Below are 22,858 nucleotides of genomic sequence, written 5' to 3' on the forward strand. Positions count from 1 at the left end.
GTATAGGAATGCAAGAGATTTCTGTGCATTAATTTTGTATCCTGCTACTTTACCTAATTCATTGATTAGCTCTAGTAGTTTTCTGGTAGCATCTTTAGGATTCTCTATGTATAGTATCATGTCATCTGCAAACAGTGACAGCTTTACTTCTTCTTTTCCAATTTGTATTCCTTTTATGTCTTTTTCTTCTCTGACTGCTGTGGCTAAAACTTCCAAGACTATGTTGAATAATAGTGGTGAGAGTGGGCAACCCTGTCTTGTTCCTGATCTTAGTGGAAATGGTTTCAGTTTTTCACCATTGAGGACGATGTTGGCTTTGGTTTTTCATATATGGCCTTTATTATGTTGAGGAAAGTTCCCTCTACGCCTATTTTCTGGAGGGTTTTTATCATAAATGGGTGTTGAATTTTGTCAAAAGCTTTCTCTGCATCTACTGAGATGATCATATGGTTTTTCTCCTTCAGTTTGTTAATATGATGTATCACGTTGATTGATTTGCATATATTGAAGAATCCTTGCATTCCTGGGATAAACCCCACTTGATCATGGTGTATGATCCTTTTAATGTGCTGTTGGATTCTGTTTGCTAGTATTTTGTTGAGGATTTTTGCATCTGTGTTCATCAGTGATATAGGCCTGTAGTTTTCTTTCTTTGTGACATCTTTGTCTGGTTTTGGTATCAGGGTGATGGTGGCCTCGTAGAATGAGTTGGGGAGTGTTCCTCCCTCTGCAATATTTTGGAAGAGTTTGAGAAGGATAGGTGTTAGCTCTTCTCTAAATGTTTGATGGACTTCGCCTGTGAAGCCATCTGGTCCTGGGCTTTTGTTTGTTGGAAGATTTTTAATCACAGTTTCAATTTCAGTGCTTGTGATTGGTCTGTTCATATTTCCTATTTCTTCCTGGTTCAGTCTCGGAAGGTTGTGCATTTCTAAGAATTTGTCCATGGCTTCCAGGTTGTCCATTTTATGGCATATAGTTGCTTGTAGTAATCTCTCATGATCCTTTGTATTTCTGCAGTGTCAGTTGTTACTTCTCCTTTTTCATTTCTAATTCTATTGATTTGAGTCTTCTCTCTTTTTCTTGATAAGTCTGGCTAATGGTTTATCAATTTTGTTTATCTTCTCAAAGAACCAGCTTTTAATTTTATTTTATTTTATTTTTTTTATGGTGTGTTAGTTTCTGCTTTATAACAAAGTGAATCGGTTATATACATATGTCCCCATATCTCTTCCCTCTTGCATCTCCCTCCCTCCCACCCTCCCTATCCCACCCCTCTAGGTGGTCACAAAGCACAGAGCTGGTCTCCCTGTGCTATGCGGTTGCTTCCCACTAGCTATCTATTTTACGTTTGGTAGTGTATATATGTCCATGCCACTCTCTCAATTTGTCACATCTTACTCTTCCCCCTCCCCATTGATCTTTGCTATTGTTTTCTTCATTTCTTTTTCATTTATTTCAGATATGATCTTTATGATTTCTTTCCTTCTGCTAACTTCGGGTTTTTTTTTTTCTTCTTTCTCTAACTGCTTTAGGTGTAAGGTTAGGTTGTTTATTTGAGATGTTTCTTGTTTCTTAAGGTAGGCTTGTATAGCTATAAACTTCCCTCTTAGAACTGCTTTTGCTGCATCCCATAGGTTTTGGGTCGTTGTGTTTTCATTGTCATTTGTGTCTAGGTATTTTTTGATTTCCTCTTTGATTTCTTCAGTGATCTCTTGGTTATTAAGTGTGTTGTTTAGCCTCCATGTGTTTGTATTTCTTACAGATTTTTTCCTGTAATTGATATCTAGTCTCATAGCATTGTGGTTGGAAAAGATACTTGATATGATTTCAGTTTTCTTAAATTTACCAAGGCTTGATTTGTGACCCAAGATACGATCTATCCTGGAGAATGTTCCATGAGCACTTGAGAAAAATGTGTATTCTGTTGTTTTTGGATGGAGTGTCCTATAAATATCAATTAAGTCCATCTTGTTTAACGTATCATTTAAAGCTTGTGTTTCCTTATTTATTTTCATCTTGGATGATCTGTCCATTGGTGAAAGTGGGGTGTTAAAGTCCCCTACTATGATTGTGTTACTGTCAATTTCCCCTTTTATGGCTGTTAGTATTTGCCTTATGTATTGAGGTGCTCCTATGTTGGGTGCATAAATATTTACAATTGTTATATCTTCTTGTTGGATTGATCCCTTGATCATTATGTAGTGTCCTTCTTTGTCTCCTGTAATAGTCTTTGTTTTAAAGTCTATTTTGTCTGATATGAGAATTGCTACTCCAGCTTTCTTTTGATTTCCATTTGCTTGGAATATTTTTCCATCCCCTCACTTTCAGTCTCTATGTGTCCCTAGGTCTGAAGTGGATCTCTTGTAGACAGCATATATACAGGTCTTGTTTTTGTATCCATTCAGCCAGTCTATGTCTTTTGGTTGGAGCATTTAATCCATTTACATTTAAGGTAATTATTGATATGTATGTTCCTATTACCATTTTCTTAATTGTTTTGGGTTTATTATTGTAGGTGTTTTCCTTCTCTTGTGTTTCCTGCCTAGAGAAATTCCTTTAGCATTTGAAGACTTAATTTTTTAGAGCAGTTTAAGTTACAGCAAAAATGAGGAAGGTATAGAGATATCTCCTATACCCCCTGCCCCTGCACATGCATAGCCTCTCCTGTTATCAGTATCACTTACCAGAGTGGTAGCATTTGTTCTTAACTAAGGATGTACCTACAGTGAAATGTCATAGTCATCCAAAGTCCATAGTTCACCTCAGGGTGAACCCTTGATGTACATTCTATGGGTTTGGACAAAAGTATAATGACATATATGCATCATTATAATATCACTGCCCTAAAAATCCTTTGTGCTTTCCCTGTTCTCTCTTTTCCCTCCCCTAGAAACCACTGATCTTTCTTGTTTCCATAGTTTTGCCTTTTCCAGAATGTCATGTACTGGAAATGAATTTCATCATACAGTATATAGCCTTTTCAGATTGGCTTCTTTTACTTAGTAAGCATTTAAGGTTCTTTCCTGTCATTTCATGGCTGGATAGCTCATTTCTTTTTAGTGATGAAGAATAATCCATCGTCTGGATGTACCACACTTAGTTTTTCCATTCACCTAGTAAAGGACATTTTGTTTGCTTCCAAGTTTTGACAATTATAAATAAAGCTGATATAGGCATCCACATGTGGGTTTTTGTTTCTCTGTAAATTTTCCGCTCCTTTGGGTAAATACCAAGGAGTGCAATTGCTAGATCGTATGGTAAGAGAATGTTTAACTTTGGAAGATAGGTTGGCAGTTTCTTACAAAGTGGCTAAACCATTATGCATTCCCACCAGCAATGTACGAGAGTTTCTGATACTCCACAGCCTCACCAGCATTTGGCGTTGTCTGTGTTTCAGATTATAGTCCTTCTAATAGGTGCACAGTGATAATCTCATTGTTTTGTGTTGCATTGTTTTCATGATATATGAGGTGGAATATCTTTTCATATGCTTATTAGCCATCTGTCTATCTTCTTTGGTGAGGTGTTAAAGTCTTTGGCCCATTTTTTACTTGGGTTGTTTGTTTTGTTATTGTTGAGTTTTAAGAGTTCTTTGCATATTTTGGATAACAGTATTTTATCAGATGTGTCCTGCAAATATTTTCTTCCAGTCTGCAGCTTGTTTTCTAATTCTCTTCATATCATCTTTGGTAGAACAGAAGTTTTTAATTTTAATAAAGTCCAGTTGATCAGTTATTTTTTTCATGGGTCATGTCTTTGGTGTTCTATCTAAAAAAGCATCACCATACCCAAGGTCATCTAGGTTTTCTCCTATGTTGTCTTCTAGGAGTTTTTTAGGGTTTTTGTTTTTACTGAAGTGCAGTTGATTTACAATGTTGTGTTAATTTCTGCTGTATAGCAAAGTGATTGTTTTTTATATACACACACACACACACCCATCATGGAAAAGAATATTTTTTAAAAGTGTGTATATATATATATATATATATATATATATATATATATATATATATGTATGTATATATATACACATACACTTTTTTAAAATATTCTTTTCCATTATGGTTTATCATAGGATATTGAATATAGTTCTCTGTGCTATACAGTAAGACCTTGTTGTTTATCCATTCTATATATAAAAGCTTACATCTGCTAACCCCAATATCCTGCTCCATCCTGCCCCCAACCCCCTCCCCCTGGGCAACCACTAGTCTGTTCTCTATGTACGTGATTCTATTTCTGTTTCATAGATAGGTTCATTTGTGTCATATTTTAGATTCCACATATAAGTGGTGAGCCTGGCCAGAGGTTTGTCAATCTTGTTTATCCTTTCAAAGAACCAGCTCTTGGTTTTCTTGATTTTTTTCTATAATTTTTTTTAAATCTCTATTTTATTTATTTCCTCTCTGATCTTTTTTATTTCCTTCCTTCTGCTGACTTTAGGTTTTGTTTGTTCTTCTTTTTCTAATTCTTCTAAGTGGTAGGTTAGGTTGTTTGAGGTTTTTCTTGTTTTTTGAGGAAGGCTTGTATTACTATGACCTTCTCTCTAAGAACTGTTTTTGCTGCATCCCATAGATTTTGTATGGTTGTGTTTTCATTGTCATTGTCTCAAGGTATTTTTTAATTTCCTCTTTGATTTCATCGTTGGCCCATTGGTTTTTTAGTAGCATGTGGTTTAGTCTCCATGTAATCGTTTTTTTCTCATTTTTCTCTGGTTAATTTCTACTTTGATGTCATTGTGGTCAGAAAAGATGCTTGAGATAATTTCTGTATTCTTAAATTTGTTGAGGCTTGTTTTGTGCCTTAGTATGTGGTCAGTCCTAGAGAATGTTCCATGTGCACTTGAAAAGAATGTGTATTCTAGTTTTTTTTGATGTAATGTCCTGAAATTATCAGTTAAGTCTAACTGTTCTATCGTATCATTTAGGGTCTCTGCTGCCTTCCTGATTCTACATCTAGAAGATCTGTCCATTGATGTGAGTGTGGTGTCCTGTCAATTTCTCCCTTTATGTCCGTTAGTATTTGTTTTATGTATTTGGGTGCTCCTATATTAAGTGCATGTATGTTGATGAGTGTAAAATCCTCTTCTTGTATTGATCCTTTTATCATTATATAGTGTCCTTCTTTATCTTTCTTTCTGGCCTTTGTTTTGAAGTCTATTTTGTCTGATATGAGTGTTGCAACCCCCGTTTTCTTGCCATTTCCATTTGCATGAAATATCTTTTTCCATCCCCTCACTTTCAGTCTATGTGTGTCCTTTTCCCTAAAATGGGTCTCCTGTAGGCAGCATATTGTAGGCTCTTGTTTTTTTATCCAGTCTGCCACTCTGTGTCTTTCGATTGGAGCATTTAGTCCATTGACATTTAATGTAATTATTGATAGATATGTATTTATTGCCATTTTAAACCTTGTTTTCCCATTGATTTTATATTTCTTCATTGTCCCTTTTTTTGTTTTTCCTTTTGTGGTTTGATGATTTTCTTTTGTATTATACTTATGTTCTCTTCTTTTTGGTTTTTGTGAATCTATTGTATGTTTTTGATTTGTGGTTACCCTGTTTTTCAAGTATGTTAGCCCCTTCCTGTATCTGCTTGCCTTAGACTGGTAGTCATATAGGCTCAAACACATTCTAGAGAAAAAAAAAACTACATTTTTGTACTCTCATCCCCCACATTTTATGATTTTGATGTCCTCTTTTACAGCTTCATGTTCATACTTTTGCTGTTCATTGTGGTTATTATCACTTGCACAGAAATTTTTTGATTTTTCTTTTTAATCTGTGTACTGGCTTATTTAAGTGATTTACTTTGCAATTGTGATTTTTCTGTTTCCTTTAGATTCTTCTTTTTAGAGAAAACCTTTCGATATTTCCTTTAGGATAGGTTTAGTACTGCTGTATTCTTTTAGTTTTTGCTTCTCTGAGAAATTCTTTCTCTCTCCTTCTATTCTAAATGATAATCTTGCTGGGTAGAGTATCCTAGGTTACACATTTTTCCCTTTCAGGACTTTGTATCTTGCCACTCCCTTCTGGCCTGCAATGTTTCTGTAGAGAAATCAGCTGATAGCCTTATGGGGGTTCCTTTGTAATTAACTCTTAGTTTTTCTCTTGCTGCCTTTAGAATCCTCTCTTTAACTTTTGCCATTTTTATTATAATATGTCTTGGTGTAGGTCTGTTTGGGTTTACCTTATTTGGGACCCTCTGTGTTTCTTGTACTTGGATATCTGTTTCCTTCTTTAGGTTTGGGAAGTTTTCAGCCATAATTTCTTCAAATACATTTTCAATCCCCTTTTCTCTATCTTTCCCTTCTGGAATCCCTATTTTGCATAGATTGGCATGCTTTATATTATCCCATAGGTCTTTTATATAGCTTTCTTTTTTTTTTTTTTTCATTTGGCTTTCTGTCTGCTCTCCTGATTTGGTGATTTCTTTTATTCTATCTTCCAGGTCACTTATTCTTTCTTCTGTATTATTCATTCTGGTATTCATTGCCTTTAGCTCAGCTTTTCTCTCTGCAATGAGTTTTCTAATTTTCTTGGTTCCTCTTTATAATTTCTAGTTTCTTTTTACAGTACTCTCCATTTCTGTTGATAGCCTTTCTTAATGCCTTCAGTATTTTCATTATCTCCTTTTTGAAATCAGTGTCTGTTAGACTGAAGAGGTCTGTTTCATTGTTTGTTCTTTCAGGGGAATTCTCTTGGTCTTTTAACTGGGAGTGGTTCATCTGCTTCTTCACTTTACTTATATTTCTCTTACTCTGTGAGTTTAGGAGAAACAATTATCTACTGTGGTCTTGGAGGACTATTTATATGTGGGGGGGCATCCCTGTGTAGCTTGTGTGGGTTTAAAATATTTGATGCAAGGACTGTTTTTAGTATGGATGACTGTTGCCTGTTTCTTCAGCATGTGCTGGTCGTTATCCCTTTAATAGAGGGTGTACAGAGGCAGCAGTTAGTTCCTGGTCCTGGGGTTCTCAGCAGTGGTGGCAGCTGAGGCGTGCCCCCAGAGCACATGATGGGAGCGGAGGCAGCTCGCAACCACTTCTGGAGTCCAGGCAGGTGGCAGTGGTGGATCGCAACCAATCCTGGCATTCAGGCGGGCGGTGGTGGTTGTTTCTGCACAGCCAACCCCAGTCCTGTCCCCGGGTCTGATCTCTGAAGCCCAAGTTCCAGCACCCAGCCCCCACCTGCACCAGCGGACCCACACCTCAGACTGGGGAGTGCAGGGCGGCAGCACTGACTGTCTGTGCAGTTCTCCCTCCACTCTGGCTGTCGCAAGCCAGCTGCTGTGTTCTCCTCCAAGGCTCTGAAGCTCCCCTTCTATCTGGGCCGATCTCCCCACTGCTGAGGGGGCTTCCCAGGGTGCAGGAACATTTCCTCTTTCACAGCTCCCTCTCAGGGGCTCAGGTCCCATCCCGATTCCTTTCTCACTTTCTTTTTTTTCTTTTTTCCTACCAGGTTACATGGTGATTTTCTTGCCCTTTCAGCAGCCTGAGGTCTTATGCCAGCGTTCAGTAGATATTCTGTGAGAATCATTCCACACGTAGATGTATTTTTGATGTATTTGTGGGAGAAGGTGAGCTTCATGTCCTACTACTCTGCCATTTTTATTGTGCCTCCCTTCTAGGAGTTTTATAATTTTGTGTTTTACATTTAGGTCTATGATCTATTTTGAGTTAATCTTTGTGAACGGTGTAAGGGCTGTGTCTTGGTTCGTTTTTTTGCACACGGATGTCTAGTGTTCTAGCACCATTCGTTGAAGAGACTGTCTTTGCTCCCTTGTATTGCCTTTGCTCCTTTGCAATATCAGTTAATTATATTTACGTGGGTCTATTTCTGGGCTCTTTATTCTGTTTCATTGATCTGTTTGTCTGTTCTCTCACCAATACCACACTGTCTTTATTACTCTAAGTCTTGAAGTCAGGAAGCATCAATCAGAGCATCAAAGTTAAGACTTTGTTCTTCTCCGTCAGTATTATTTTGGTTATTCTGAGCCTTTTGCCTCTCCATGTAAACTTCAGAATCAGTTTGTTGATAGCCATAAAACAACTTGCTGGGGTTTTTGTTGGAATTGCATTGATTCTATAGCTCAAGTTGGGAAGAACTAACATCTTGACAGTACTGAGTCTTTCTATCCATGAGCATGGAGTATCTTTCCATTTATTTAGCTCTTTTATTCTATTCATCAGAGTTTTGTAGTTTTTCTCATACAGATCTTGTATATAGATTATAGCTAAGTATTCATTTTTTGGGGTGCTAATGTAAATGGTATTGTTTTTAATTTCAAATTCCACTTGTTCAGTGTTGGTATATAGGAAAGCAATTGACTTTTGTATATTAACCCAGTATTATGGAACCTTTCTATAATCACTTGTTAGTTTCCAAGAGGTTTTTTGTTGATTCTTTCAGATTTCTGCATGTGGTCATGTCATTTGCAAAGATAATTTTATGTCTTCCTTACCCATCTGTATACCTTTTATTTTCTTGCCTTATTTCATTAGCAAGTGCTTCCAATATGACGATGAAAAGGATTGGCAAGAGGGTACATCCTTGCCTTGTACCTGATCTTAGCAGGAAAACTTTACATTTCCCACTGTTAAGTATGACGTTAGCTGTAGGTGTTTTTTAGATATTCTTTATCAAGTTGAGAATTTTTATCATGAATGAATGTTGGAATTGTTTCAGATATTTTTCTGCATCTATTGATATGATCATGTGATTTTTCTTTTTTAGTCTGCTGATATGATGGGTTTCATTAATTGATTTTCAAATGTTGAACCAGCCTTGTATAACTGTAGTAAATCCCACTTGGTTGTAGTGTATAATTCTTTTCATACTCTTTTGGATTTGATTGCTAATGTTTTGTTGAGGTTTTTTGCATTTGTGTTCATGACAGATATTGGTCTGTAGTGTTCTTTTAAGGTCTTTGTCTTGTTTTGCTATTAGGGTAATGCTGGCCTCCTGGAATGGGTTAGTAAGTATTCCCTCTGCTTGATCCTCTGAAAGAGATTGTAGAGAATAAGAATAATATCGTTCTTAAATGTTTGGTAGGATTCACCAGTGAACCCATCTGAGCCTGGTTCATGTTGTTTTGGAAAGTTATTAATTATTTATTCAATATCTTTAATAGATATAGACCTATTAAGATTGTTTAGTTCTTCTTGCATGAATTTTGGCAGATTGTGTCCTTCAAGAAATTGGTCCATTTCATTGAGGTTATCAAATTTATGGGCATAGAGTTGTTATTAGTATTCCTTTATTATCCTTTTAATGTCCATGGAATCTTTTGTGATGTCCCCTTCTTCATTTCTGATTTTAATCATTTGTGGCTCTCTTTGTTTCTTAGTTAGCCTGGCTAATGTCTTATTGTTTTTATTAATCTTTTCAAAACACCAGCTTTTGGTTTTGTTGATTTCCTGTATTGATTTCCTGTTTTCAATTTCATTGATTTCTGCTCTAATTCTTACTTTTTCTTATGTTTACTTTGAATTGAATTTGCTCTTCTTTTATAGTTTCCTAAGGTGGAAACTTAATTATTGATTTTAGATCTTTTCTAATGAATGCATACAATGCTATAAATTTCTAAGCACTGCTTTCACTGAATCCCATAAATTTTGTTTTTATTTTCGTTTAGTTCAAATATTTTAAAATTTCTTGAGATTTATTCTTTAACTCCTGTATTATTTAGAAGTGTGTTGTTTAATCTCCATGTATTGGGATTTTCCAGCCGTCACACTGTTACCGATTTCTAATTTAATCTATTGTGGTCCAAGAGCAGAAATTGTATAATTTCAATTCTTTTAAATTTACTCGGGCTGTTTTATTGCCAAGAATGTTGTCTCTCTTGGTGAATGTTCCTAGTGAGCTTGAGAAAAATGTGAATTCTGCTTTTGTTGGATGAAATAGTCTATAGATGTCAGCCATATCCAATTGATTGTATTATTGAGTTCAACTTTTTGCTTACTGGTTTTCTGCCTGCTGGATCTATTTCTAATAGAGGGGTGTTGAATTCTCCAGCTTTGATAGTGGATTCATCCTTTTCTCCTTGCAGTTCTATCAGTTTTTGTCTGTGTAGTTTGATCCTCTGTTATTAGTTCAGTGTACCTTTCAGTTTTCAAATTGTTCCAAATTAGGTTAGTAGAAGCTCATCCAAGTCACCATCTGTCTTTTGACATGAGACCATTAGACTTTGAGCATTTCTTTGGTCTTGGCTAAAAAGGAATCTGAGGCTTACCTTACACTTCTGTGACCAAGATCTATAATAACCCATTTCTCCAAAAACATCTGCTTCCTTTTCATGAAGGATGGTATTTAGAAATCAAGATCTGGTATTAATTGTGCTTTTTTTGCTACTTGGGGGTGTTGCTCATACATTTCTGGACTATTGTTTTCATTAATCTATGTATTCATGTACTGGTACCATGCTCTTTGATAATTTAGGCTTATGTCATATTTTAATGTGTTACAGCTATCCCTTATAATTGTTTTACTTTTGCATAATTTTAACATCATAATTTTAATATAGTCAAATATATAGTTAGTATTTGTAAAAAACTACATTATTTTCCCAAATACTTGATGCCCTTCAAGTGAAAGGATTATATATCACTATACTGGTGAATTTACTCACTGTCGTGTGATTTATTTCAGTCAGCTGGGAGCAGAAGTGACATTTGTCACTCCATGCAGAATATTTAAGAGGCAGCATGAAATTAAACTTGTTTTCTTTTCCCTGCCCTTATAATTAAGATGAAGCTTTGGTCAGCCTGGGTCCCTGAGTAAGGAGCACAGCTCTTTTGCAAAACTGGACATATAGTGTGTTGTTTAAAGCCTAGCTTCTCCTGACTGAAAAATCTTACTTTTGTTGTTGTTGTGGGTGCTTGTACTGTTTGCAAAGAAATCCTTTTCTTTCCAAGGTCTAATAAATCATTACCACTATATTTTACTAAGGGCTTTAAGTTTTATTTTGGACATTTAAATCCTTCATCTATGTGGAGTTGATTTCTTTTTTAAACAGTGTATGTTAGGAATGCAATTTTATTTTTTATCATATGTGGATACATTTTTTTAGGTCCATCTATTGAGTAGTCACTCTGCTATAATCTGATCTAGTCTAAGACCTCTGATATACCAAAGTTCCATACAGTTGTGTTTGGTTTCTGCACTTTCTGTTTGACTCTAATGGTGAACATGTCTATCCCCATGCCAGTAATATATTTAATTAATATAGGTTTGTAATGACTAACGAGATGTTAGAGCAAGCTTTTACTTCTCATTTTCAGAAATGTCTTTTTCTATTAATACTATAATCAGGTTATTAAATTCTGTGAAAATCTCTGAAAGAATTTATTTGAAATTGCTGTTGGGATGTGGTGGGAATTCCCTTGAATCTAGAAATCAAACTAAAGAACTTTTTTTTTTTTTTTTTAATGATACTGTCTTCCTAACCAGGAATATAGCATATTTCTCCATTTATTTAGGTCTAATTTAATGTCGCTTAACAATAATTTTGTAATTATTTTCTGTAAAAGTTTTGCACATTTTTTAGTCTTACATATGTGATATTGTATGATATTAGTGTAAGTAGCACATATTTTTGAATATATATTTTTAAAAATACATTTTTGAGTTCCTTGTTTTTTATATATGCAGTGTGATTGATTTCTGTAAATTAATCTTATATCAAGCTAACTGCTAAACTCACCTATTATTTCTAAGTCATCTGAAGACTTTTTGAATTTTTTCTGTAAGTAATTATATCACCTCTAAATAATGGCAGTTGTATTTCTTCCTCTCTAAGACTTTTGTCACTAATATCTCTTGACTGCTGTATTTTGCTGACTACAACTTATGACACAATATTGAAGTGGTAATAGTGAGTTTTTAAAGGAATGTTTCTAAAATTGGCCCACTTAAAGTAACTGTTGTCTAGTTTTTTAAAAAATAGATATTATTTATCAAGTTATAGAAATTACTTTCTATTCTTAATTTACTGAGTTTTTTTTATTAAAATTTTATGTTGATTTTCATCAAGTATTTTTTTCTGCATCTATATAAACAGTGACTGTTTTCATTTCCAATCCATCAATAAATTGGTTGTCCAAAATTAAATCATCATCATATATCCAAGATAAAGCCAGGTTGAACACACAGTATGTATATATTTTTATAAACTGTTGGAATTGATTTGTTAATATCATTTCTAGGATTTTACAAGAGTGAAAAAAGGCCTAACAACTTTGTTTACTTGTAATACCTTTGTTTGGTTTTGGCATGAAGATTATCCTGGTTTTGTAAAATTAGGTAAGGACTGGTAACCCTTTTACTCTCAGAGTAACATGAATTTATTTTGTTCTGTTTTGCTCTATTCCTTTTTTAAAATTTTTTATTTTATATTGGAGTATAGTTGATTAACAATGATGTGTTTGTTAGTTACAGGTGTACAGCAGAGTGATTCAGTTATACCCATACAAGTATGCATTCTTTTTCAAATTCTTTTCCCATTTAGGTTATTACCTAATACTGAGCCAAATTCCCTGTGCTATAACAGTAGGTCCTTGTTGGTTACCTGTCAAGATTGACATAAATTTGAATGTTTGGTAAAATTTTTCCTGAATACTCTTTTTAGATTTAATTATTATAGAAGTAATAATTTGTACAGATTTTTCCAGTTTGTCCACATTTTCATAATTGTTGACATATTGCAGTGGGAAGAATTCTCTTACTATCACTTCAATTTCTACACTATAATTATGTCTTCTTTTTAATCATAATATTTTTGTGTGTGTCCTCTCTTAATCAGTCTTTTAGAAGTTTTTATTTTTTCTAAAGAACTTCTGGTTTTTAAAAACTAATTTCTCTGTTTTACTCTTTCATTTAATTATTCTCTTATTATAAATAACTGCTTCCTTCTGTTTTTGAAGATATTCTGTTGTTCATCATCTACCTTTTTATTTACTTATCTTAAAATGTTTAATACAATTTTTAAAGGTTACACTCCATTTACAATTATCATTAAATATTGGCCATATTCCCTGTATTGTATTGGGTTGGCCAAAAAGTTCGTTTGGGTTTTTCCGTAACCTCTCACAGAAAAACCCAAACTAATTTTTTGGCCAACCCAATATTATACATCCTTGTAGCCTGTCTTATACCCAATAGTTTGTACCTCTCACCCCCCCCCCCCACCCCTATATTGCCCCACTGGTAACCACTAGTTTGTTCTCTATGTCTGTGAGTCTGCTTCTTTTTTGTTATATTCACTAGTTTGTTGTATTTTTTAGATTCCACATATAAGTGATATCATACAGTGTGTGTCTTTCTCTGTCTGACTTACTTCACTTAGCATAATACCATTTTCTACCTTCTTAATTTTGGAACTTACCTCATTAGTTTTGAGCCTGTGTTCTCTTATGAGTTTTGAAGTTTTTCAGTTTCCCTCAATACAGCACTTTTCACTGCCTTATGTTGTTTTGCTGTGTAGTATTTTCATTACCACTTATCTCTGTTTTATTTAAAATTTCCATTATAATTTTATGATTATTTAGCATTATGCTAAATTTCCAATGTTGGGGGCTTTTATGTCTTTTTGTTATTAACTTTAATTATATTGAGATCAAAATGCACAGAAAATATGATGCCTAATCTTTGAAATTTGCTTAGCTTTTCTTTTCACATAATAAATCACCAATTTAGAATATATTGCATGAGTTCTAAAAAAGGATGTGCTTTCTCTTACTGTTGGATGGAGAATTCTGTCTGTTCGATAGATCAAGCTTGTTGTTAGCACTTTTCCAGATGTTTCATATTATTGCTTTTTTTGTCCACCTGCCATATAAAAAAAGTCATATCAAAATCTATAATCCCATTTACAATAACATCAAAAAGAATAAGACATTTAGGAATAAGTTTAAGGAGGTGAAAGATCTGTCCACTGAAAACTATAACATGTTGAGGAAAGAAATTGAAGACACATATAAATAGAAAGGTATCTTGTGTTCATGGATTGAAAGAACTAATATTGTTAAAACATTCATGCTGCCCAAATCAATCTACAGATTTTATGTAATCATCACTATCAAAATCCCAGTGGAATTTTTTCACAGAAATAGAAAAAACATCCTAAAATCTATGTTGAACCACAAAAGACTACAAATAGCCAAATAAATCTTGAGAAAGAAAAAAACAGTGGGAGGCATCACACTACCTAATTTCATACTATATTACAAAGCTATAGTAATCAAAACAAACAGTGTGGTACTTGCATAAAAACAGTCACAGAGACCAGTGGAACAAAATCTGGAGAATTTGACAAGGAAGCCAACAATACTCACTCAATGGGGAAAAGATAGCATCTTCAATAACCGGTGTGGGGAAAACTGGATGTCCACATGCAAAACAATGAAATTAGAACTCTCTTTTACACCACACACAAAAAATAACTCAAAATGGATTAAAGGCTTTGAGGTTTTAGGTCTTCTAAATGGAAGACCTAAAACCACAAGACTCCTGGAAGAAAACATAGGATAAAAGCTCCTTGATGGGTCATGATGTTTTTGGAAATTGCATCTGAAGTACAAGCAGCAAAATCAAAACTAAGTTGGGACTACATCAAATTAAAAAGCTACACAACAAGAAAAACCATCAAGAAAGTGAAAAGGCAGTATGGAATGGGAAAAAAACATTTGCAAATGATATATGTGATAAGGGGTTAACATCCAAAATACATAAAAACTCATACAACTCAATAGCAAAAATACCCAAATAATCCAATTAAAAAATGGGCAGAGGACCTGAATAGATGCTTTTCCAAAGAAAATATACAAATGGCCAAAAGATACATGAAAAGATGCTTGAGATCACTACTCACTAAGGAAATGCAAATTAAAACTACAACGTGGTGTCACCAACTACCTGTTTGAATGGCTGTTATTAAAAAGGCAAGAGATAAATGCTGGCAAGGTTGTGGAGAAAAAGGAACCCTCGTGCACTGTTGGTGGAATTATAAATTGGTACTGTCACTGTGGAAAACAATATGGTGGTTCCTCAAAAAATTAAAAATAGAACTACCACATGATCCAGCAATTCCATTTCTGGGAATATATTCAAAGGAAACAAAAACACTACCTTGAAAAGATATCTGTATCCCCATGCTCATAGCAGCATTATTTACAATACCCAAGACATGGAAACAACGTAAGTGTCCAATGACAGATGAATGGATAAAGGAGTTGTGGTATATATATATATATATATATATATATATATATATATATATATATATATATACACACACACACACACACACACACACACACATACATATATATATATACATACACACACACAATGGAATATTAGCCATAAAAAAAGAATGAAATAATGCCATTTGCAGCAACATGGATGGACCTAGAGATTATCATACTAAGTGAAGTAAGTCAGAAAGAGAAAGACAAATATGATATCGCTTATATGTGGAATCTAAAAAAATGATACAAATGAACTTATTTACAAAACAGAAACAGACTCACAGACTTTGAAAACAAACTTATGGTTACTGAAAGGGGAAAGGTGAGAGAAGGGATAAATTAGGAGTTTGGGATTAACAGATACACACTACTATATATAAAATATGTATTATACACACACACACACACACACTGGAATATTATTATTCAGCCATAAAAAAGTGAGGCAATCCTACCATTTGCGACAACATGGATGGACCTTGAAGGCATTATGCTAAGTGAAATAAGTCAGAGAAAGGCAAATACTGTATGATCTCCCTTATTTGTGGAATCTAAAATGAACAAAAACACTCCACCAAACTCAGAGAAAAAGAACTATAGTTACCAGAGGCTTGGGGTGGGGGTAGGGGGTCAAAAGATACAAACTTCCAGTTATAAGTACTAGGGATGTAATTTACAACATGATGACTATAGTTAACACGGCTGTATGATATTTAAAGTTCTTAAAGAGAGTAGATCCTAAGAGTTCTTATCACAAGAATTGTTTTTTCTTTTTTTGCATCTATATGAGATGATGGATGCTAACGAAACCTATTGTGGTAATCATTTCACAATATATGTAAATTAAACCATCATGCTGTACACTTTAAGATTAAACATATAGATATCGATTATTTCTGTATAAAACTGGAGAAAAGTTTTAATTAAAAAACGAAACATGATTTTGGCTTCTTTATAAGGTTCTTTGGCCTCTTCAAAAGTGATTTTTTTTAAAGTTTAAGAAAATACTAAAATTCCTTTACATTCAAATTTTACTTAAAAACAATCTAAAATACACCTGTAAAAAGATGTACATTTTGAGGGTTCCTGTTCAAGATGGTAACATAGGAAGATCCTGAACCCACATTCTCCACGGACACACCAAATCTATAGCTATATATGGAAAAATTTCCTGTGGGAAAAAACTAAACCTGGCAGAGCCACCCCTTCACTTTGAGCAAGGGAGAGGGAAATCACACTGAAGTGGGTAGAAAATGCTGAGCTCCACAGTCTTGCCATAAACCTCATCCCTGGTACAGCAACCCGCAACTGGGAGCGAAATCAAAACCCAGAGCCTCTCCCTGAAGAGCTCTGGCTTTGTACCCCACATTAGGTACCCCAACTTTTAACAGCACATGAGAGTTGAGCCCCCAAAACATCTGGCTTTGAAGACCAATGGGGCTCACACCCAGTAGGCCCACCAGGCTGTGGCAAAGTGAGGAGAAACTCTTTAAATGCCTGAATTCACACACTTCCCACCCCAGGGCAAAGCACAGAAGCAGTTCTTTGAAATGCACCCAGATTTTATGTGAAAAAAAAGTCCTTTGCTAATTTTAAAGCATTGGTCTGAGAGGCAAAGCCTGCTGGGATACTCTGGGGGTGGATGCTGGTGGGGACTATCTTCCTGTGCTCTGCCTTGCTAAAGCTGCAGGCACCATCTTCTTTTCCTTTTCTTTTTTTGTTTTTTTTTCTTTTCCTTTTTTCAACCAGTGCCATCTTTACAATTCCCCTGTACTTTGCTGCAGCCAGTGAGTGCCATCTTCATACTGTCCCTCTGCCAGTATCTCTTGGAGAGGAGCTTCAACACACGTCTGGTGCCCTGGTTTTTATATCTGGTTACCCTGTTTTAGCAGATGCCACCCAGGGCCCACCCCCTTGATCACCTGGCTCTGCTGCCTGGGGGCTTGCACTCCTGGGTACCATGGTACTGTCCTTAGGGGCAGGCTTCTGTTTTGGCACATCAATAGGGGCCTGTGGAGCTCCTCTTAGGGAACAGAGGCCAGTGGATCAACCATGGGTTAAAGAGGAAATCCAAAGGGAAATTTGAAAAATACCTTGAGACAAATGAAAATGGAAATTCAACATAATAAAATTTGGGGGGTGCAGCAAAAGCAGTTATAAGAGGGGAGTTCATAGTGATACATGCCTACCTCATGAAACAAGAAAAGTCTCAACTTTACACCTCACAGAACTAGAAAAAGAAGAACAAATGAATGCCCAAGTTAGTAAAAGTAAGGAAATAATAAAGGTTAGAGAAGAAATAAATGACAAAGACACTAAAAAGACAATTGAGAAGATTGATGAAACTAAAAGCTGTTCTTTGTAAAGATAAAACTGAGAAGTCTTCAGCTAGACTCACCCCCCAAAAAAAAGACAAGTAAAATCAGAAATTAACGAGAAGTTACAACTGATAGCACAGAAATACAAAGGATCCAGAGAAACTACTATGAATAAATGTCACCAAATTGGAAAACCTAGAAGGAATGGATAAATATTTTTGGCAATATACAACCGACCAGGACTGAATTATGAAGAAACAGAAAATCTGAACAGGCCAATTACTAGTAAGGAGATTGAGTTAGTAATCAAAAACTTCCCAAAACAAAAGTCCAGGACTGACAGCTTCACTGGTGAATTCTACCAAACACTCAAAAAAGAATTAACACTAATCCTTCTCAAATTCTAATAAAAAGAGGAAGAAGAGAGAACATTTCCAAACTCATTGTAGGAGGCCAGTACTGCCGTGATACTAAAACCAGACAAGGATGCCACAAGGAAAGAAAATTACAGGCCAATATCCCTGATGAACAAAGATGCAGAAATCCTGAACAAAATATTAGCAAACCAAATTCAACAATACATTAAAAGGATTGTACACTGTGATGCAGTGGGATTTATCCCAGGGATGGAAGGATAGTTCAACATCCACGAATCAATCAGTGTGATACCCCACAAAGCAGGTATAGAGGGAACATACCTCCACATAATAAAAGCCATCATTACAAACCCACAGCTAATATCATACTCAACAGTGAAAAGCTGAAAGCCTTGCCTTTAAGAGCAGGAAGAAGATAAGGATGCCCACTCTTGCCAGTTTTATTCAACACAGTGCTGCAAGTCTTAGCCACAACAGTTAGACAAGAGAAGGAAATAAAAGGCATCCAAATTGGAAAGGAAGAAGTAGAACTGTCACTATTTGCAGATGACATGATATTATATATAGAAAACCCTAAAGACTCCACCAAAAAAAAAATCCTGTTAGAATAAATGAATTCAGTAAAGTTGCAGGACACAAAATCAACATGCAGAAATCTATTGCATTTCTATACACTAAAACTATCAGAAAGAGATATTAACAATCCCGTTTACAATTGCATAAAAAACTATAAAATAACTAGGAATAAATTAAACCAAGGATGTGAAAGACCTGTACACTGAAAACTGTGAGACACTGATGAAACAAATCCAAGAAGACACAAATAAGTGAAAAGCTATTCCATGCTCACAGACTGGAAGAATTAATGTTGTTAAAATGTCCATACTATTCAAAGCAATCTACAGATCAACACAATGCCTATAAAAATTCCAATGGCATTTTTCACAGAAATAGAATAATCCTAAAATTTGTATGGAAGCACAGAAGTCCCTGAACAGCCAAAGCAATCTTAAGAACGAAGAACAAAGCTGGAGGCATCATGCTCCCTGGTTTCAAACTATATTACAAAACTATAGTAATCAAATTAGTATGGTATTTGAATAAAAACATATACATAGATCAGTGGAACAGAATAGAGAGCCCAGAATTAAAGCCACAGATATATGGTCAATTAATTTATGACAAAGGAACCAAGAATATGCAATGGGGAAAAGACAGGCTCCTCAATAGATGGTGTTAGGAAAACTGGACAGCCACATGCAAAGGAATGAAACTAGACCACTATCTTATACCATACACAAAAAATAACTCAAAATGGATTAACGACTTGAAAGTAAGACCTGAAAACATAAAATGCCTAGAAGAAAACATAAGTAGTAAGTTTCATGGCATCAGTCTTGGCGATGATTTTTTGGAATTGATACTAAAAGCATAGGCAAGAAAAGCAAAAATAAACAAGTGGGACTACATCAAAATAAAAAGCTTTTGCTCAGCAAAGGAAACCATCAACAAAATGAAAAGGAAACCTACCAAATGGGAGAAGATATTTGCAAATCATATATTTGATAAGGATTAATATCCAAAATACATAAAGAATTCATACAACTCAACAGATAAAAAATAATCTAAGTGAAAAATGGGTGAACAATCTGGATAGACTTTTTTCCAAAGAAAATATACAGGTGGCCAAGAGGTACATGAGAAGATGCTCAACATCACTAGTCAGGTTAAGTGCAAATCAAAACCACAATGGAATATCACCTTACACCTCCTAGAATGGCTAGTATCAAAAAGACAAGAAATTGCATGCATAAGTGAGGATGTGGAGAAAAGGGAACCACTGTACACTATTGGTGGTACTGTAAGTTGGTATAGCCACTGTGAAAACAGTATGGGGGTTTCTCAAAGAATTAAAAATAGAACTACCATAGGATCCAGCAATTCCACTTCTGGATATATACCCAAAGGAAATAAAGTAACTATTTGGAAGGAGTACCAGCACTTCACGTTCACTGCAGCATTATTTACAATAGCCAAGATATGGAGACAGCTTAGATGTCCACTGATGGATGAATCGATAAACAAACTGTAGTTGATATATACTGTGGAATATTATTCAGCCACCCAAAAGGGAAGTCTTGCCATTTGCAACAACATGGATAGACCTCAAAGGCATTATGCTAAGTGAAGTAAGTCAGACAGACAAATACCATATGTTATCTTTTATATGTGTAATCAAGAAAAAAAATAAACCACTCTCATAGATACAGAGGACAGGTTGGTGGTTCCCAGAGGTAGGATTTTGAGGTAGGGTGGGCAACATGGGTGAAGGGAGTCAAAAGGTATAAACTTTCAGTTATAAAATAAAGAATTCATGGGGATGTAATGCACCACATGGCCACTGTAGTTAATAGTACTATATTGCATATATGAAAGTTGCTAAGTGAGTAAATCTATAATGTTCTCATCACAAGAAAAACAAGTGTAACTATGTATGGTGATAGATGTTAACTAGACTTAATGTGATGATCATTTACACAAAATATACAAATATTGAATCATTATGTTATACAACATTATATTAGTTTTTGGTGTACATCAGTTATACCTCAATAAAAAATAGAGTTACATTTCTAAGATAATTTCACAGAATTAAGCTCTATCTTAAAGAATGAAATTGGAACATTCCCTAATACCATACACAAAAATAACCTCAAAATGGATTAAAGACATAAATATAAGGCCGGATCCTATAAAACTCTTAGAGCAAAACATAGGCAGAACACTCTCTGACGTAAATCGCAGCAACGTTTTTTTTTATCCACCTTCTAGGGTAATGAAAATAAAAACAAAAATAAACAAATGGGACCTAATGAAACTTAAAAGCTTTTGCACAGCAAAACAAACCATAAACAAAATGAAAAGACAACCCACAGAATGGGAGAAAATATTTGCAAACGAAACAACTGACAAGGGATTAATCTCCAAAATATACAAAGAGCTCATGCAGCTCAATATCAAAAAAAAAAAAATCAAAAAATGGGTGGAAGATCTAAATAGACATCTCTCCAAAGAAGACATGCAGATGGCCAAAAAACATGAAAATATGCTCAACATCACTAATTATTAGAGAAATGCAAATCGAAACTACAGTGAGGTGAGGTATCACCTCACACCGGTCAGAATGGCCATCATCAAAAAATCTACAAACAGTAAATGCTGGAGAGGATGCGGAGAAAAAGGAACCCTTTTACACTGTTGGTGGGAATGTAAATTGGTACAACCATTATGGAGAACAGTATGGAGGTTCCTTAAAAAACTAAAACTAGAACTACCTTATGATCCAGCAATCCCACTCACGGGCATATATCCAGAGGAAACCATAATTTGAAAGATACACGCACCCCAGTGTTCACTGCAGCACTATTTACAATAGCCAGGATGTGGAAGCAACCTAAATGTCCATCAACAGAGGAATGGATAAAGAAGATGTGGTACATGTATACAATGGAATATTAGTCAGCCATAAAAAAGAACAGCAACATGGATGGACCTAGAGATTATCATACTAAGTGAAGTTAAGTCAGACGAAGACAATTATTATATGATATCACTTATATATGGACTCTAAAAAATAATGCATATGTATCAATATACAAAACAGAAACAGCCTCACACACATAGAAGAAAAACTTATGGTTACCAAAGGGGAAAGGATGGGGGAGGAGGATAAATTAGAAGTAGGGGATTAACAGATACACACTACTATATATAAAACAGATTAACAACAAGGATTTACTGCATAATATTTTTAATATCTTTTAATAACCTATAATGGAAAATAATCTGAAAAAATATATACAATTGAAAATCTAAAAATATATATATAACTGAATCACTTTGCTGTACACCTAAAACTAACACAATATTATAAATCAACTATATTTCAATTAAAAGCTGGACACAAAATGAAATGTGTACATTAATAAAAATTATGTAAAAGTACTGTACATATTAGTGAAAAAATAACAAGTGTTGGCGAGGATATGGAGAGAAGGGAACCCTTGTGCACTGTTGGTGGGAATGTAAATTGATACAGCCACTATGGAGAACAGTATGGAGGTTCCTTAAAAAACTAAAACTAGAACTACCTTAATGATCCAGCAATCCCACTCATGGGCATATATCCAGAGAAAAACCATAATTTGAAAGATACACGCACCCCAGTGTTCACTGCAGCACTATTTACAATAGCCAGGACATGGAAGCAACCTAAATATCCATCAACAGAGAAATAAAGAAGATGTGATACATATATACAATAGAATATTACTCAGTCATAAAAAAGAATGAAGTAATGCCATTTGCAACAACATGGATGGACCGTGAGATTATCATACTAAGTGAAGTAAGTCAGAGCAAGACAAGTTTCATATGATATTGCTTATATGTTGAATCTAAAAAAATGGTACAAATGAACTTATTTACAAAACAGAAATAGAGTTACAGATGTAGAAAACAAACTTACGGTTACCAAAGGCGAAAGGAGGGAGTGGAGGGATAAATTAGGAGACAGGTATTAACATGTACACACTACTACATATAAAATATATAACTAGTAAGGACCTACTGTATAATACAGGGAACTCAATATTCTGTAATAACCTATACGGGAAAAGAATCTAAAAAATGAATGGATATATGTATATGTATAACTGATTCACCTTGCTGTACACCTGAAATTAACACAACATTGTAAATCAACTATATTCCAATTTTTAAAATTTTTTTTTAATAAAAGCTCTATCTTAAAATGCCAGTGTGTTTGATAATGATTCTACAAACCTATCATCTGCCTCCATTCATTGCACCTTTATACCTGTCCATAAGAACGAATGAAAGTGGGCTTCCCTGGTG

The 22,858-nt window shown here is 34.8% G+C and overlaps 1 long non-coding RNA gene across 1 annotated transcript in view; it reads right to left on the bottom strand.

Annotated features, from left to right (window-relative positions):
• The window catches only part of LOC132357520 (uncharacterized), a 309,626-nt gene that overhangs the window by 8,596 nt on the left and 278,172 nt on the right, over positions 1-22,858 (bottom strand). Inside the window, exon 4 of the long non-coding RNA XR_009500233.1 lies at positions 13,737-13,825. This is a non-coding gene — a long non-coding RNA (uncharacterized LOC132357520). The remainder of the gene's footprint in view (positions 1-13,736; positions 13,826-22,858) is intronic.

Source organism: Balaenoptera ricei, chromosome X (assembly GCF_028023285.1).
Source record: "Balaenoptera ricei isolate mBalRic1 chromosome X, mBalRic1.hap2, whole genome shotgun sequence".
Classification (NCBI taxonomy): Eukaryota; Metazoa; Chordata; class Mammalia; order Artiodactyla; family Balaenopteridae; genus Balaenoptera; species Balaenoptera ricei.